Consider the following 17,676-nt stretch of genomic DNA (forward strand, 5'->3'; position numbering starts at 1 on the left):
CTACAGCACTTTCCTATATACAGTACCACTTGAATCTTTGGGTTACACTGGTCTACAAAAAAAAATAATTTTTTCTGGCATGGACTTTAAGAACAGTTTTAGACTAATTTGAGGGTGCTGAATTCAAATCTGATCTTATAATTTCTCTATCACATCACGTTTTTGCACTATAGGTATATAGCCCATTTTCATGAATTCCATGAAAAATATAAGTAGTGCATGAAAAGTGCCGGTTTATACGGTTCACTAAGGTAAATTTAGTTTTCATTTAGTCTCCCAATAAATATGAGAATATCTTCTTTGAACATGCATAATTCCCATTTCTTATGATGAAGTAAAAAAACTGTTTTCAACGTACACAACAGTCGTGTGCAGGTACTGTTTTATTTATTGAAAGTTTCAATGAATTTTGATATTTATTGTTTTGATCCTGCTGGTTTTCTGTTTTTTGTTTGTGAATCAATACCTAAGGTGTGTGTGTGTGTGTGGGGGCGGGGGGACAGAAATTCAATGAACAACTCAGGTAGCTAACAACTTTTATCTTGTATTTCTCTGCAGGATGTTTTGCTGATCTAGCAATGGCCTCTACATCTTGCAGAAGACAGTGCTCAAATGATCCAAATATTTTTTGTTACATCTGTGGAAACTTTACTGTGAAGACTCAGAGGCGCAACATTACTGACTTTGTTAAGAGGGTGTATTTTGAATACTTCAAAGTCAAACTTGGAGACCAAGACAAGCATTGGGCTCCTCACAAAGTGTGCAAAACCTGTATTGAGAGCTTGAGATCATGGTCTCAATGAAAGAATGCTAAACTTCAGTTTGGAGTTCCTATGGTTTGGAGAGAAAAATTGCGTTGACCAGTGTTATTATTCACAGACTGAGTGCACCACTTCCATTTGAAAACTGGTACATCAGCACTGAAGTATTTCACCACAATCACAGTAGTCCTTTTTCTATCCCTATGTCGTATGTTCCGAGCTCTTATCCCTTCACAGGACAATCATAAAATGGCGTTCTTTGTCTGGCCCCTATCATTTATATTGGCAGTGATAGCCCCCTAGATTGGCTGCATTAGACTATATTATGTAATTGCTGCAGGTCATTATGGGGAAGCCCGCCTTGCCACATCTGATGCCATAAGTCTGGTGTACCGATCATCATTAATTGAACCACAGGTGGTTTTAATTTGCATGTAAGCCATGGCCCCACTATCAGTATTCGTTCAGTATTCGGTCAGTATTTTTTTCAGGAGTGGGAGCCAAAAGCAGGTGAGGAACAATCAAAGAAAAGGTATAATACAAACAAGTCACCTATTCTGAATTTATCACCCACTCCTGGTTTTGACTTCCGCTCCTTAGAAAAAATACTGACCGAATACTGACCAAATACTGATAGTGGAGCCGTGGCCTAATAGTGGCTGCAGGGTGAAATAAAATGTTTCTTTCTTTTTTTTAATTAAATTTCACCTCTCCATCGCAGAGATATTAGTAATAAAAGTTGCCACTCGATGAATTAACTTTTTTTGAAGTCCAAGTGGGTGCTATCAGACTTTTCATAGGTGGGAGAGGGGGGCGGTATTTTTTTCTCCCTGTATGACACAGACCAATCATAAGCTGGCAGCAACACTCAAAGGAAAGTAACAGAGCTGTGTGAGGGCTTGTTTTTCGCTTGTTAGGCCAATGCTTTTATTGATACCATTTTGGGATACATGTGACGTTCTGATGTATTTTTATTGCATTTTTGTCAGGGAGGTAAGGTGACTGAACACCTGTAATTTTTCTTTCTCTTTATGCTGTTTATAGTACTGGTTAATTTCGAGATCAGACATTCGAACTCATCAGTAATTCAGTAATTTATACCATATCCTTGATTTTTTGGGAACAACCTTTAATAATAAACGATATTTTCTAATGCCCAAATCACCAAAGACAATTTATTCTCTTGCCTTTAAATGAAGAAATGCTTGGGTAAGAATAAACAATGAGCCTGGATTTCTACTTGCACTATGTGCCCGGTCTACTGCTGTTCTCGATGTCATGTTATTCGGTGTGCTGAATCTCCCTTTTATATACTTGGCTCCTTGTAGCCAGCTATATTACTGCCAAGCTGGTTAATTTGTCATAAGCAATGTTCATTCAAATTGGCAGAGAATAATACATGGCTGCACTATTAAAGCTCTGCACTCGGCAAATGAACAGATTGGAGGTAAATACTAAAGGAAACATTATTGACAATTATTTTTCTGGACATTTGGTGACACATATCGCATGCCCCAGCTTAGCACAATTAATTCATGCCACTGACATAAACTCTCCGGTTCTTTGACAGCTTGCAGCTGAAATAAAAATGCTAGATCTCCAGGGAGAAGAACAGGATAGTCGTCTCTTTTCTGGACTGTTTGCTTATAGGCCCAGGGAGCAATCTTCCTTGCAGAATGAAATGCAAGGACACAAACAATGTTCCGGGGAGAGAATGGAAGATGGGAATGAACAGTTTGAACTATTTGCTCAGCAGAAGGACGGCTACAATGGTCGACCAATGGCTTTCCCATGCATCAACTTGGGCTTCTTAGCTCCTATTGTTGTTCGTCCCTTTTCCTCTAACCAGATAAGAGCACAGCTGCAGTTCTGTAGTTAAGTAAGGCCTTAAACCCATCTCTTCATATATTATACAGTATATTTAAATCCCACCTTCCTCGTCTAATTGGAATTTCATTGAAAGGAAATTAAGTCGCCTTTTATACAGTTTTTAATGAATGCACTGAGGTTCGTTTTTTAGATCACCTTCATACAAACTGAATTATAAAGTATGGAAAATAATGCATATAATTAAGACTAGTCTAAAACAATTAAAAATTCTAAAAACGTTGATCTATTAATGTACGGTCATTTTTTTTTCTGCTTTTGATCTACGTTTCAGGTCTTTGTGTGCCAGCACGTTGTTGATTTTGGCAAGACTGAGCCACGTGCACGTTCTATAGTAGATGGCTGAGTTAGTTTCAATGGTTTTAGGTTGTGAATAGGTAACACACTACAACAATGCAGAAAATTAATAGCTCGGCAAGCTCAGATGAAACATTTGCAGTCAAGGAGCACACCTGCATTGTATACAAGCTTTCAATGCTGTGTTCTCACTGTCTTAAGAAAAAAAAAAAACCTTTTCCAGTTTCTCCCTGCTGGGTGGTCAATGAGAGGTCTGAAAAGGAGAATGACTCCTATTGTTTATTTGCTGTGTTAAGAAATGGCCTCACGTGCCGGGATAGAAGAATAGCACCTGTTTGTCCATCGTGATTTACTAAATGTTGCAGTGCTCTATGGAGTTGGACATAATCATGAGGCTTGACCTATAATTAAAATATAACATTAGCGCATAGTATTATATGCATTATATTATCATATGCATTCATGCCACAAATAATATTCTACATAAAATAGTACGAATATGTGCAGGTCATTTTAGGATTTTAGATTTTATTTTATGACTAATCTATTCATCAACCAAAACACCACAATGCTCCATAATCTTAACATAACAAGGAATAACTTAAAACTGCAAGAAACTAATGTGTAGATTCTTCTAATTAATGTTATATTGTTTAAATCTCTTTTAAACAGTGAGTATACAGAGCTCAGCATAAATGAGTACACCCCCTTTGAAAAGTAAAATTTTACTCAATCACTCACTGAACACAAGAACAATTACCGAAATTTCGACGAGACTGAGTGTAACAGAAATTTTTTCAACACATAACATGAAAGTAAAGTTAATATTACAACTTTCATTAGAAAATCGTCCATCTTACTCACATTTGTTGATGCAAAAATAAAAACACCCATCATAAAAAACTGCTACATCTAGTATTTTATATGACCTCCATGATTTTTAAGGACAGAACCATGTCTTTTAGGCATGGAATAAACAAGTTGAGTTGGCGAGATTTTGCAACATCTAACTTTTTCTATTCTTCTAGAACAACCTCTTTTAGAGCCTGAATACTGGTTGGAGAGTGATGCTCCACTTTTCTCTTCAGAATTCTCCATAGGTGTTTGGTTGGGTTTAGATCAGGAGATACTAGGCCACTGAATCACTTTCACCCTGTTCTTCAGAAATGCAACAGTGGCCTAAGATGTGCGTTTTGGATTATTATCATTTTGGAAAAGTGCACGTCTACCTAGAGCACGGAGTGATGATAACATCTTGTCTTTCACTATAGAGCAGTACATCTATGAGTTCATGATAGCATCAATGAAATGTAGCTCCCTGACACCAGCAGCGCTCATGCAGCACCAAATAACAATTTCCACCACCATATCTCTCTGTAGGCACTATACATTTTTCTTTGTACTTTTCACCTTTGCGATGCCATACAGTTTTGAAGCTATCAGTTCCAAAAACATTTCTCTTGTTCTCATCATATCAGAATATAGAGTCCAAGTAATTTTCATATTTTTCAGCATGTGCCCTGGCAAAATGTTGGAAGGCTTATTTGTGCATGACCTTGTGTAAAGAAATTATTTTCTTTCTCAGGTCTCATGACATTTCTCTCCTTTGTGGTGCCATTGCTGACAGCGTATAATGAGAAGGAGTTTTCCTGTTAGGTACCGCCCTTTTATAGTCATCTGTTTGATGGACATCTATTTAATGAATAATTAGACTTGTTAATTAGAATTTCAAAGTGTAAACTTCAGCTTTGCTCCTAAGGCTTTCATTGGGGTGTACTAATTTTTGCAACATTGACATGAATGAATTTATTAGGAAAATTACTTTTCTGTGTGTGTTAAATAACAAATCTTAGTTACAATCAATGGCCCAAAATTTGATTTTTAAAGGAAACAAAAGGTTTTCTGACAAATCTATTGTGGTGTATTAATTTATGCTGAACACGGTAAATATATACTACATGTATGAAAATATTCCTAAAATTATTACACATTAAATAATCTGCATCAAATTAAAAAGGTAATGAATAATACAGTGGGTACGGAAAGTATTCAGACCCCTTTAAATTTTTCACTCTTTGTTTCATTGCAGCCATTTGGTAGATTCTAAAAAGTTCATGTTTTTCCTCATTAAAGTACACTCTGCACCCCATCTTGATTGAAAAAAACAGAAATATAGAAATTTTGGCAAATGTATTAAAAAAGAAAAACTGAAATATCACATGGTCATAAGTATTCAGACCCTTTGCTCAGTATTGAGTAGAAGCACCCTTTTGAGCTAGTACGGCCATGAGTCTTCTTGGAAATGATGCAACAAGTTTTTCACACCTGGATTTGGGGATCTTCTGCCATTCTTCCTTGCAGATCCTCTCCAGTTCCGTCAGGTTGGATGGTGAACGTTGGTGGACAGCCATTTTCAGGTCTCTCCAGAGATGCTCCATTGGGTTTAGGTCAGGGCTCTGGCTGGGCCAGTCAAGAATGGTCACAGAGTTGTTCTGAAGCCACTCCTTTGTTATTTTAGCTGTGTGCTTAGGGTCATTGTCTTGTTGGAAGGTGAACGTTCAGCCAAGTCTGAGGTCCAGAGCACTCTGGAAGAGGTTTTCATCCAGCATATCTCTGTACTTGGCCGCATTCATGTTTCCTTTAATTGCAACCAGTAGTCCTGTCCCTGCAACTGAAAAAAAACCCATAGCATGATGCTGCCACCACCATGTTTCACTGTTGGGATTGTATTGGGCAGGTGATGGGCAGTGCCTGGTTTTCTCCACACATACTGCTTAGAATTATCACCAAAAAGTTCTATCTTCGCCTCATCAGACCAGAGAATCTTATTTCTCATAGTCTGGGAGTCCTTCATGTGTTTTTGAGCAAACTCTATGCGGGCTTTCATATGTCTTGCACTGAGGAGAGGCTTCCGAAAAGCCACTCTGCCATAAAGTCCCGACTGGTAGAGGGCTGCAGTGATAGTTGACTTTGTGGAACTTTCTCTCATCTCCCTACTGCATTTTTGGAGCTCAGCCACAGTGATCTTGGGGTTCTTCTTTACCTCTCTCACCCAGGCTCTTCTCTCACGATTGCTCAGTGTGGTTGGACGGCCAGGTCTAGGAAGACTTCTGTGCTCTTAGAAACCTTGAGTAATGCAGAAATTCTTTTATAACCTTGGCCAGATCTGTGTCTTGCAACAATTGTGTCTCTGAGCTCATTGGGCAGTTCCTTTGAGCTCATGATTCTCATTTGGTCTGACATGCACTGTGAGCTGTGAGGTCTTATATAGACAGGTGTGTGCCTTTCCAAATCAAGTCCTATCAGTTTAATTAAACACAACTGGACTCCAATGAAGGAGTAGAACCATCTCAAGGAGGATCACAAGGAAATGGACAGCATGTGACTTAAATATGAGTGTCTGAGCAAAGGGTCTGAATACTTATGACCATGTGATATTTCAGTTTCTCTTTTTTAATAAATTTGCAAAAATTTCTACATTTCTGTTTTATTTTTCAGTTAAGATGGGGTGCTGAGTGTACTTTAATGAGAAAAAAATGAACATTTTAGAATTTACCAAATGGCTGCAATGAAACAAAGAGTGAAAAATTTAAAGGGGTGTGAATTCTTTCCGTACCCACTGTAAGTACAGATTTAGGTGCCATCTGCTACATGAAGCAGGATATTCTGGTGGGTTGTGGAAAACATGCTAGCCAAAGCCTGCAGTCTGAGGAGGAGTGGAGTGTGCCTTGCTACTAAGAGACGGCAAAAGTTAGAGAAAGATGAGCACTGGAGATAGAAGTCCTCACAAGTGTTGCGGGAAAACACTGGTAAAACCCACTGAGGCTGGTAAGTCTGAGAAACTGTGCTAAGGTATGTGTACATATTTGCAACCAATTTGATCTGTTGACAGGAAAAACGCTGAGTAAAATACACATGTTTGCTGCTCTTTTGATGCATTTTGTTCTATTCATTAAAATGGGTATAAACACTGAAAGAATTGATATGCTGCAGATTTGAAACTGCTTAAAATCTGCAAGGAAAAAATAAGCAACATGTGCATGAGATTTCAGAAGTCTCATTCAGCTTGCTGGGACAGTAAAATGCTTTATCGCAGAAAAAAACAGGGAAAAAACACGGTAAAAATGCGACATGTGAACTTAGCCTTAATGTGGATCTGTCATCCCCAAAACCTTATTTAAAAGGAATTTGTCACCCCCTGGGCAATATCAGACCTCTACTATGGGCATACAGGGTATAGAAAAGTAAATCTATGCTTACCTGTATGGCCCATAGTAGAGGTTTGATTGCAGAGAAATTTGCTTTCATAAACTCCGTTGTGCACAGGCTTGGACGCCAAGAAATCCCCGCCTATCTTTTTATTATTCTCAGAAATCCTCGCTTAGTTACCATATCCCCCCCCTCCCCTGCACATCTCAGGGACCTGTGGCGTGCACTGTTCTCCCTCACTAGGTCAGTGTTAGTAGTTTGAACTGGATACACTGGGCAATTGGGAGACAGTGAAGGGATTTGCAAAGGGGGTTAGCAGAGGAGTAGCGAGGCGAGAGATAGACCAGTCGCTCAGCAGAGTTAAGGATGGACTGGAGGGGTGCGAGAGTGTTAGCAGGTAGGCCACAAAGGAGGATGTTGCAGTAGTCGAGGCGGGAGATGATGAGGGCATGCACAAGCAGTTTAGTAGATTGAGGGTTGAGGAAAGGATGGATTCTGGAAATATTGTAGAGCTGGAGGTGACAGGAGGTGGTGAGAGCTTGGATATGGGGTTTGAAGGACAGGGCAGAGTCAAGGGTTACTCCGAGGCAACGGATTGCCGGTACAGGGGAAAGTGTGATGTCATTTATTGTGAAAGAAAGATCAGGTGGGGAAGACATGCGAGATGGGGGAAAGATGATGAGCTCAGTTTTGTCCACATTGACATTGAGGAAGCGGGAGGAGAAGAAGGAAGATATGGCTGCTAGACATGCTGGGGTTCTGGACAGCAGAGAGGTGAAGTCTGGGCCAGAGAGGTAGATCTGGGTGTCATAAGCATACAGATGGTACTGGAAGCCATGGGATTTTATGAGCTGTCCCAGGCCAAGGGTATAGATTGAGAAGAGCAGGGGTCCTAGGACAGAGCCTTGAGAGACCCCAACAGAGAGGGGGCAGGGTGAGGAGGTAGTGTGGGAGTGGGAGATGCTAAATGTGCGGTTAGAAAGGTATGAGGAGATCCAAGATAGGGCAAGGTCTTTGACGCCGAAGGAACAGAGGATCTGTAGTAGGAGGCAGTTGGCAACTCTATCAAAAGCAGAGGACAGGTCAAGAAGAAGGAGTACAGAGAATTGTCTGCTAGCTTTGGCTGTAAGTAAGTCATTGGCGATTTTGGTAAGGGCAGTTTCGGTGAAATGGTGGGGCGGAAACCGGATTGTCGGTTTTTAAAGAGAGAGTTAGATGAGAAGTGGGAGGAAAGTTCAGCATGAATGTGTTGCTCAAGTAGTTTGGGGGCAAATGGGAGCACTTATATGGGGTGGTAGCTGGACCAGGCGGTTGGGTCGAGGGATGGCTTTTTGAGGAAAAGCGTGATTGTGACATGTTTGAAGGCAGCTGGGAAGGTACCAGAAGTTAGTGATAGGTTGAAGAGATGGGTTAGGGATGGGATGAGTGTGGGGGTGAGGTTGGGGAGGAGGTGGGATGGGATGGGGTCGAGTGAACAAGTGGTGAGGTGTGATTTGGAGAGGAGACGAGTAAGGTCTCTTTCCGTGATGTTGGGAAGGGAAGTTATGGGGGAAGGGGTTGTGGTGGTTGGACAGTAAAGACTTGCCATGTTTGGTGAATCTTGTTTTTGAAGTGTGTGGCAAACTCCTCAGCAGAGATAATGGAGGTTGGGGGGGGGGCAGTGGAGGGTGGAGGAGAGATTAAAAGTGTTGAATAGCTGTTTGGGGTTGTAGGATAGGGAAGATATGAGGGTTGTGAAGTAGGCCTGTTTAAAAGAGGTGAGTGCTGATTTGAATGTGAGTGTTGCTTGTTTGAATGCAGTGAAGTCATCTTGAGTATGTGTTTTCTTCCAACGCCGCTCCGCAACCCTGGACGCTTGTCGAAGCTGTTTAGTGAGGTTGTTGTGCCAAGGTTGCCTGTTGACTCGTCGCCATGCACAAGAGGGGCGACCAAGTCAATAGCTGATGCGAGAGTGGCACTGTAGAAAGCAGTGGCACTGTCTGTGTCATGGAGTGTCATGGAGTGAAGATATGGATGTCAGTGGTAGAATAGAGTCAGAGAGTGTGTGAAAGTCTAGATGTGCAAGGTTTCTGTGGAGGTGTGCTTGTTGCTGGACATGGGTGACAGGTGAGGAGGACAGGGATGAGAAGGAGAATAGATGGTTGACAGATAGGGGTAGGGGGAGGTTGTGAGGTTAGATAGGGAGCAGAGTTGGGTTAAGATGAGGTCTAGTGTGTATCCGTCTGTGTGGGTGGCTGAGGAGGACCACTGAGTAAGTCCAAAGGATGAAGTAAGCGACAGGAGTTTGGATGCTGTTGACTGGCGAGTGTCAGTGGGGATGTTGAAATCGCCCATGATGATTGTGGGAATGTTAGCAGACAGAAAGTAAAGAAGCCAGATGGAGAATTGGTCAATAAAGGCAGTGACAGAGCCTGGAGGTCGGTATATGACAGCCACTTGGAGGTTGCAGGGAGAGTAGAGGCGAACAGAGTGGACTTCAAAAGAAGGGAGAATAAGGGAGGGTAGAGGAGGAGTAGGGCTAAAGGTGCAGTTGTTAGAGAGGAGAAGACGCACTCCTCCACCATGTCAGTTACCAGGGCGAGGAGTGTGGGTGAAGTGCAACAAGCCACCTTAACACAGCGCAGCAGGGGAGGCAGTGTCAGAGGGTGTCAGCCATCTCTCTGTGATGCCCAGGAAGGACAGATTGAGAGAGGTAAAGAGGTCGTGGACAAAATGGAGCTTTTTGCAGACAGAGCGGGCATTCCAGAGTGCTCCAGAGACAGGGAGCAGGGGGGTTGGGTGTCAGGGGCACGGATTTTACGCTAGAGAGATTGTGGTAGTTTGCAGTTGGTTTGAAGTGATAGGTGGGGGACTTGGTGGAAGGTGCAAGCTGTGGGGGTCCAGGATTGGGAGATATGTCACTAGCAGTGAGGAGAAGCAGAGAGAGGTAGAGCAGGTTGGAGAAGGAGAGTGTCTTGCTTCTGTTATGTTTTGGTAGGATAGATCTGAGGTTGAGGAGCAGGTCTGCAGATGAGGTCAGGTGGGGAGGTAGAGGGAAGGAGAGATGATTATTTGGTTAGAGGGTGCTGGGGTTTGGGGATAGCGAAGGAGAGTAAGGATTAGTGGTGCAAGGACAGTAAGACCATATGTTAGCATAATGAATGTTAAGTGTAAATGAGAAAGAGAATCTAAATACAAGTAGTAAATAGTTATTCGCACTGCTGATGATTGTTGACTGACTGCTTTTCCTGTTTGTGTGCAGGGTGTTTTGTGAATCTCTCTGTGTGTGGACTGGAAAAGCAGTATCTAAAGGCTATTGTTTAAATACGGTTTTCATGTTGCACATGTTTTTTTTAAATGTTTTTTTTCATATCAAGATTTTAATTAAAAAAAAGGAAAATTAGTAGTCTTGCAGTTTACACACTGGCCACTGGAGATTTTTTAGACTTGAATCAGTGACTCTGCTACTATATTATGGTGCTCTCAGATTACACAGCAAAAACCTGGTGACAGATTCCCTCTAAATAGAAAAACAAAATAATAAAATTGTAACTTTCAGAAAGATGATGAGTTTTGGGTTACTATTAGGACTCAAGAAAATTACAATATAATGACTCTGTGAAACCTGAAAGCTGTATGAGGGCATTAAAATAAGTGTACGGGATCCCATTGTACCTCTGTATTCCTTGACTTCATTCAGAGGTTTACTGAGGATCTCTTCCTTTATGAACTTGGCAAAAAAATGGTTATATTATGGAACTATTTTTCACATTGCTTTTATTTTATTTTTATTCTCCATTTACTATCATCTTACCTATACACTGTGCTAACATATAATATAGACAGCTCCGTTACAAAGCTTACTTTTAAGAGGCTAGACAATCAGTGGTCTTACTAAAAACCGGAAAACCAAACAATGCCGCCTGTTTATTTTGCCCATCTTACCATTGTTATATATTTGAAGTGCTACTGGAAAAGGTTAATTAATGGGACATTAAACAGACTGAATGGCACTTACCGCCCGTTACCTATGATACTAATGTCTAAACATTTTGCATTAGTCAAAGAGTCATTTTTATGCAAAGCCATTTGTTCTTCATTCTTACTAAATATACAAGAGCAGACAGTTACGTCGAAGTGAAATTAAACTTGACACTAACGCAAACATTTGCTGTGCATTTATTGCCCTGAGAATTTTGATGATGCTTTGGTTTTAATTAAGCCTTCAGATTCCATAATTATAAGTCAATGAAGGATGAGGAATATTTAACTAGAATGACATAATAAACACCAAACCTTAAACTGCTGTGTGCCTATTCTCCTTCATCAAATCTTACCTGGGTAAATGTATATAGACTTTACCTTTCACTTTGTTAATAACATCTATCCAAATAAAGTTTACAACAACAAGATAAGTCACGGTTTGCCGTTATCGCATTGGGAAAATGTGTTATTAAAGCTCAAAATTTAATTTAATACTGCAGATTATAGTGTATATCTATTTTTTTTAATTAAAGCTCACAATTGGGGGGGGGGGGGGTCTTATGGCTAGCCCCATTACATGCAAAACTGATACATTATGTAATGCCTAGTGCAAAAACTGAGGGACAGCCAATAACACTGGGATTCACTTTTGGAGGTTCTCTGAAACCCAGTTTCATGCAACATGTGTATCTTAATTGATAAGCTTTGACCAAAGTGTAATTTTAAGTTTATTATACTTAGCAGACATCTGAAAGAGAACCTGTCATCAGGATTGTATTCTTTAAACTAATGTCATGTATATAAAGATGCTTTAATGCTAAGAAAATTCTTACTTTTCTTGCATGTAAATAGCCTCTTCAGAAGGAAGAAAACGTAATATTTCGGATGTATCAATCCTAAAAGTCAATATCGACCCTTTGACGAGCCTTGTCACATAAATTAGGATAAGAAGCCAAACTAGGAACTCCATTTGCAGACATGTGTTTCGGGGCGATGCCCCTCCTCAGTGCAAAGCAGGAGGTCTGATTTTTTTATGGTGAGAGGCCTGTGACTGGGGATCTAAGGGGGAACATTTCTGCTGGTGGAGAGTGCCAAGGGCCTTTCTTGTAGAAATCCATTTTGCTGTTTTACAGAAATCGATAGTTGAAATTGTATGCTAATGAGTTGCAACTGCATCAGGATGGCACTCAATTTTAAGCTCTCATACTTCTCCATCTTTTCTCTGCCCACTGCCTACCTCCTGTCTTTGACTGGCAGGTCACTGAAACATGAGTAACCTAGAGACATAATGCAGGTAGCGAATGGGAAATAGGCAGAGAGGCAGGAGAGCTGCAAGTTAAATGTCCAACCCAACTGCACTTGCAACTCCTTAGCATAGAACTTCAACGTCAAATTTCTCTTAAACAGCAAAACGAATTTCTACAAGAAAGGTAAAGATTTAATCAGCATTAAAGTGCTTTTATACACACTATTAGTTTGGGGAATAAAATCCTGATGATGGGTTCTCTTTAAATTAATAGCACTGAACTGGTTGATTTGTGCATCCATAGTTCAGAGAAGTGGAGAATAGTTTTCAACACATGGTCCTCCAAGTCATTAAGCAAAGCAAACAGAACTGGCTTCTTAGGCTGTGTTCACACATGTTGTGTTTTGCTGCGTATTTTGCAGCAGATTTTTATGCAAATTTTCAGCTGTATCTTGCAGTACCAGCAAAGTGTATGAGAAACCTGAATTCTCTGTTCACACATGTTGCTTTTTGTTTGCTGCGTATTTTCTGACTTGCTTGTGTTTTTGGAAAATAGAGCATGTCACCTCTTTCAGCGTTTTTTCAGCATTTTTGCAGCGTTTTTTCACCCATAGGAAGTAATGGGTGGTGAAAAAAAAGCTGCAAAAACACTGCAAAAATGCATCAAAAAAGGCAGGAAAATCTGCATTTTTGACACAGCTGTTTTCCTGACAGAGAAAAGTTGTCAGCTGATTTGCAGCAGATTTAACTGAAGAAAAAAACACAACGTGTGTCAACGTAGCCTTATATGGCAACAGAAAGAGAAGTTATAGAGTTTAAAATTACATAACAAATATTTATGATCGATAGACAGAATAGGTGACAGGTGTATGATTGCTGGCAGCCCCCTTTCTTGGATTCCCACCAAGATCACTAGAATGAGGACACAAGCTCCAGGCTCAGAAGGAGTTTGTATGGAGCAGTAGTCACCCATGTGAACTGCCATTGGTGTGATGCAGGTAGCCCAATGCTTTACTCCTCAAGAATAGAGGGATCACGATGCTTGCTCTGGTTAGTGGAAAGTGGAGATCCACCAATAATTAATTTATCACTTATTCTGTGAATAGATGATAAATATTTGTGATAGAATAATTCTTTCAAGGCATCACAATCATGAGGCATTTTAAACAGATGTATTTATAACAGAGTTAAAGAGCTCCTGGAGTCAGACTGTGAGCATGGAAAGGGCATTTTGGAGGAGTGTTGTGAGGAAATCCCTGTCTTTCAGTTTCTGTAAGACTGAGAGAGCACCAAGAGATGGTACCCAAGAGATGGTAATTAGATGAGCAGGGATGACCTATAGACAGCAGCTCACAAAGATCAGCCTACTTGTCATGGACAAACAATCCCCTCTTCAATTGTATAAGAAATAACATTGTCATTTACATTCCTAGAAAATCCATCAAAACGTCAAATGAAGGAACTGTAAAAACTTCAGCTTTTCAGAGTATGACTCTCAAACTCTTGCATGATAGCTCCTTTGAATTTAATGGTGCTGTTTTTACTTGTCAATGGTGACGAGCCACAAGATTGATATGGGTACTTTGAGCTAAGGGGGCATGATGGTAAATGGTCACATCCCCTTCCTGGTGTCAAACAACTTCTACCGACATCTGCTGTATATGTACGGCAGAAGTTGGGAGTATTTCTAAAAGCAGGCTCATGTATTGAGCCTGCTCTATATCCGGCAGCTGCAAGCTGTTTTACACAGCAGAAATCCATCAATACTGCAGTTTAACCTTTTAGATGCTACGATAAACCCTCTCTGTCAATTTCTTGGGTTCTCGAGACACGACCACGAGAACCCAATGTTACGGGTCCAGATGGTGGAACCACTGTGCCGTGGAACAAGGAGGGACCGGAGGGGCATAACTAAAGGCCTCACCCAGGCCGACCCTGGCTACACGCGGCTTAGCCGACTCAACGAGCCAGGAAAGGACCGGGAAGGTGGACCAGGTGCTACTCCGGGACCAACCTCGTGTGACAGCAGGTGACTCCCACGGGACTGATGACAGACACCGACTGACATGGCAGATAGGCTGGCAGATCCGCACGGATGGTAGGCAGGCAGTGCTGGCTGGCAGACAGGCGGGCACGGATGATAGACAGGCTGGCGGGCACGGCTGATAGATGGACTAGCGGGTACGGCTGATAGACAGGCTGGTGGGCAGCACTGGGACCTGAGTGCTGGAGAGAGTGTTACAACACTAACTACAACATTGCACAGGCACCTCCATTTTGGGGTAGGTGCCTTATATAGCAAATGCTATAGCTATTGGCCGGGGACATATTAGGACAGCGCACGGCCCCTTTAACCCTTTAAGAAGCAGGGAGAGCGCATGTGCACCCTAGGCACAGTGCCTGGGGATCTGCATGCGGCACGCACACCCCAGGCAGGCACAGCGTGAGGGGGGAAGGAGGAGCGGTGGACGCCGGACCAGGGCCGCAACGGTAAGGGGATCGGCGTCTCTGCCAGGCAGGAGGCAGAGACGCCGACACTAGCAGATGGGCCCATGGGGGAGGAGCCTCAATCCTTCAATTTTAGAATTAGTAAGCTCACATAGCAGACAGTTTCCAACTGTTAAACATATGTTGTCAATATCTATCTATGTTTATGATGCTACTTAAATCTATTCATTTTATTTAAGTTATTGAACAAAATAGTTGTTAACTTGAAAGCCCTGTTGTTTTTACTTGACTTCTTAACTTCGTTGAAACCAAATTGTTTTGAACGGAGTTCTATATATCAATATAATAATAATTAAGTTCATGTAACATCGTGTGTGATAATGTCTCATAATTACAGTATATTGCTACTTAATAATTACATTGTTAAATTCTATAACCTTCAATAAAATAGTCATATCTATTCCTTGCACTTAAGACATTTGGTAATATATGTCACTTGCCTATTGATCATTGCCAATTAAGTGTGTCTTAGAAAACAAACAATTTTCTAGAATTTAGATCAATAATATCGAGACTTGCATTTATTTAAGATGTGTCCTTTCTCTGTCTGTGATTTGGGAATGAATATTCCAAAAATTCTTGGGTTTTAATGTTAAAAAGAGAAAAATTGACAAAAAAATTCCCCAAAAATTAGGGTTCCCTAAAGTAATATCTAGTTTCTTGGTTCGCACTTTGCTTTACAGATTGAAATGAGAAAGAGGCCACCTACTCTTTGATACCAACATTCTAAAATAGAGCATATATAAAGGTGTTCTCCAGGTGAGACAACCCTTTTTAAACCCGACAGTTGGTTTTAGCAGCAATATTTGTACTTTGATACTTATGTTTCATGTTTGGTTGATAACTTGAAGGGTACCTTTCAGTAATTTTAGCATGTTAAACTGGTCACATCACGGAATTGTGGATGCAGAGCTGAATAAAATGTAGTTTTTTTTTTTTTAAGTTCCCCTCTCTATTGCTGAGATATTAACTTGCAAAGTTTAGTGTAGAATTTATGTTAAGTCCAAGGGGAACTTACAAGAGATTCGTCTCTGGGGGCGTGTACTTCTTTTTCCGCATGAGGTTGACCAACCATAAGCAGGCAGCATAATGCAGGGGAAAAAAAGAACATGCCACCACAATAGCTTAGAGTAGGATTCTCGGTGTGAGACATGTAATGACAGACAGCCTGCTCTCCTTACTGATCTCACTGCAGAGCTATGCATGATTACATTGATTACAAAGTACCAGGCGTAGAGCAGAGATTATTAACACCTTCATCTTTTATCTCAGGGCTGCAAGTGTGGGGGAGGGGACACAAGACTGTGAGAGGAGAGCTGCAGCCACCGACATGTTTGTAAAGTGACAAGGCTCAACTCTGCTGTATCCTCCTCCCCTACACTGATGTGTGATGAAAGCTGTTGGTGTATGCACAATCATCTCTACTCTGCTCACTACACTTTGTAATTGCACACAGCTTTGCAGTGAGAACTATGAGGAGAGCAGGTTCACTATCATTATATGTCTAAAGGCTCATACCCATCACTGTTAAAAAATCGGTCCGATGTTGTTTCTGAAGAGTCAGATGAGTGTCATGCGAGTGTCATGCAAGTACAATGTAATTTTTCTCACCTAGCATCCGAATGACATGCAAATTAAATCTGTATGCAATGCGATTTTTACATTAGCTTTTACACAGACTAATTCTGTATGTCATTTAAAGATAGTTTTCAAACAAAAAATATTCTTAAAAACATAGATAGGTAGATGATAGATAGATTGATAGATAGATAGGTAGCTGTATAGGTAGATAGATAGAAATATGTGAGATATATAATCAGTGCATTACGTGTGTAGCTTACTGTACATGTATTTAAGTAATAAATAAATTACAGAAAAAAAATGGCGTAGGATCCCCCAAAATTTAATAATCAGCTGAGGGAAAGCTGGCTGCTGGGGGCTGATGTTTATAGCCTGGGAACGGGATAATGCACATGGAGCTTCCCAGTCTATTAATATCAGCTTACAGCTGTATACTTAGCCTTTACTGGTTATTAAAATGGGGGACCCCCCCAAAAAAATTACATGGGATCCCCCTATAATTAATAACCAGCAAAGGCTAGTCAGACAGCTTCTGGATGATATTAATAGGCAAGGAAGGGGCCATGGATATTGGCCCCCTCCCAGTCTAAAAACATCAGCTCTCAGCTGCTCTAGAAATCTGGTGCTTAGCCTCCCTTCTTCTCACTTGCCCTGGTGCGTTGGCAAGTGGGGTAATAGTATTGAGGTTGATGTCAGCTTTGTATACAGCTGACATCATGCCCAGGGGTCAGTAATAGAGATGTGTATATTAGATGTCCCATTACTAACCCCATAGTCAAATTGTAAATAATACACAGCCTCAATAAAGTCCTTTATTGGAAATAAAGACACTGACACCTTTACTTGAAATAAACACCCCCCTCTTTTACCCATTTATTATGGAAAAAGGAAAAATAACCTGTCTGATGAAAAGATAATCCAGTTGTCCAGCGAGAAGTCTTGCTCTGCTACATCTAGATGCCTTGCTGAATGGTTGCATGATGCAATCATTCAGCCTGGCATCCAGCAGAGTCACCGAGCTGTGCATGATAGTGCAGCATTCGTGACTCGCAGTGACATGAATAAGGTGAGTGGAGTTCAAAGCCGATGAACTCCTTTTACCTCACTGATTATCTTCTCATCGGATATGTTCACAATATGATAAAACTGACCTGTCAATATGATTCCCCAGGTCAGTACAAGTACGCAGATACTAAACATGTATAGTAAATTGTTTTATTTAAC

The 17,676-nt window shown here is 40.9% G+C and overlaps 1 long non-coding RNA gene across 3 annotated transcripts in view; it reads left to right on the top strand.

Moving 5' to 3' along the window:
- LOC141257638 (uncharacterized) overlaps positions 1-2,760 on the top strand; it is a 169,435-nt gene extending 166,675 nt beyond the window's left edge. For 2 of the 3 annotated variants that reach the window (XR_012318089.1, XR_012318091.1), the window contains one exon: positions 559-2,760. This is a non-coding gene — a long non-coding RNA (uncharacterized lncRNA). The remainder of the gene's footprint in view (positions 1-558) is intronic. The other variant, XR_012318092.1, reaches the window with a different exon arrangement.
- The last annotated feature ends 14,916 nt before the right edge of the window (positions 2,761-17,676 follow it).

Source organism: Phyllobates terribilis, unplaced genomic scaffold, assembly GCF_046119375.1.
Source record: "Phyllobates terribilis strain yellow unplaced genomic scaffold, ASM4611937v1 Scaffold_3__8_contigs__length_932513732, whole genome shotgun sequence".
NCBI classification, from domain to species: domain Eukaryota; kingdom Metazoa; phylum Chordata; class Amphibia; order Anura; family Dendrobatidae; genus Phyllobates; species Phyllobates terribilis.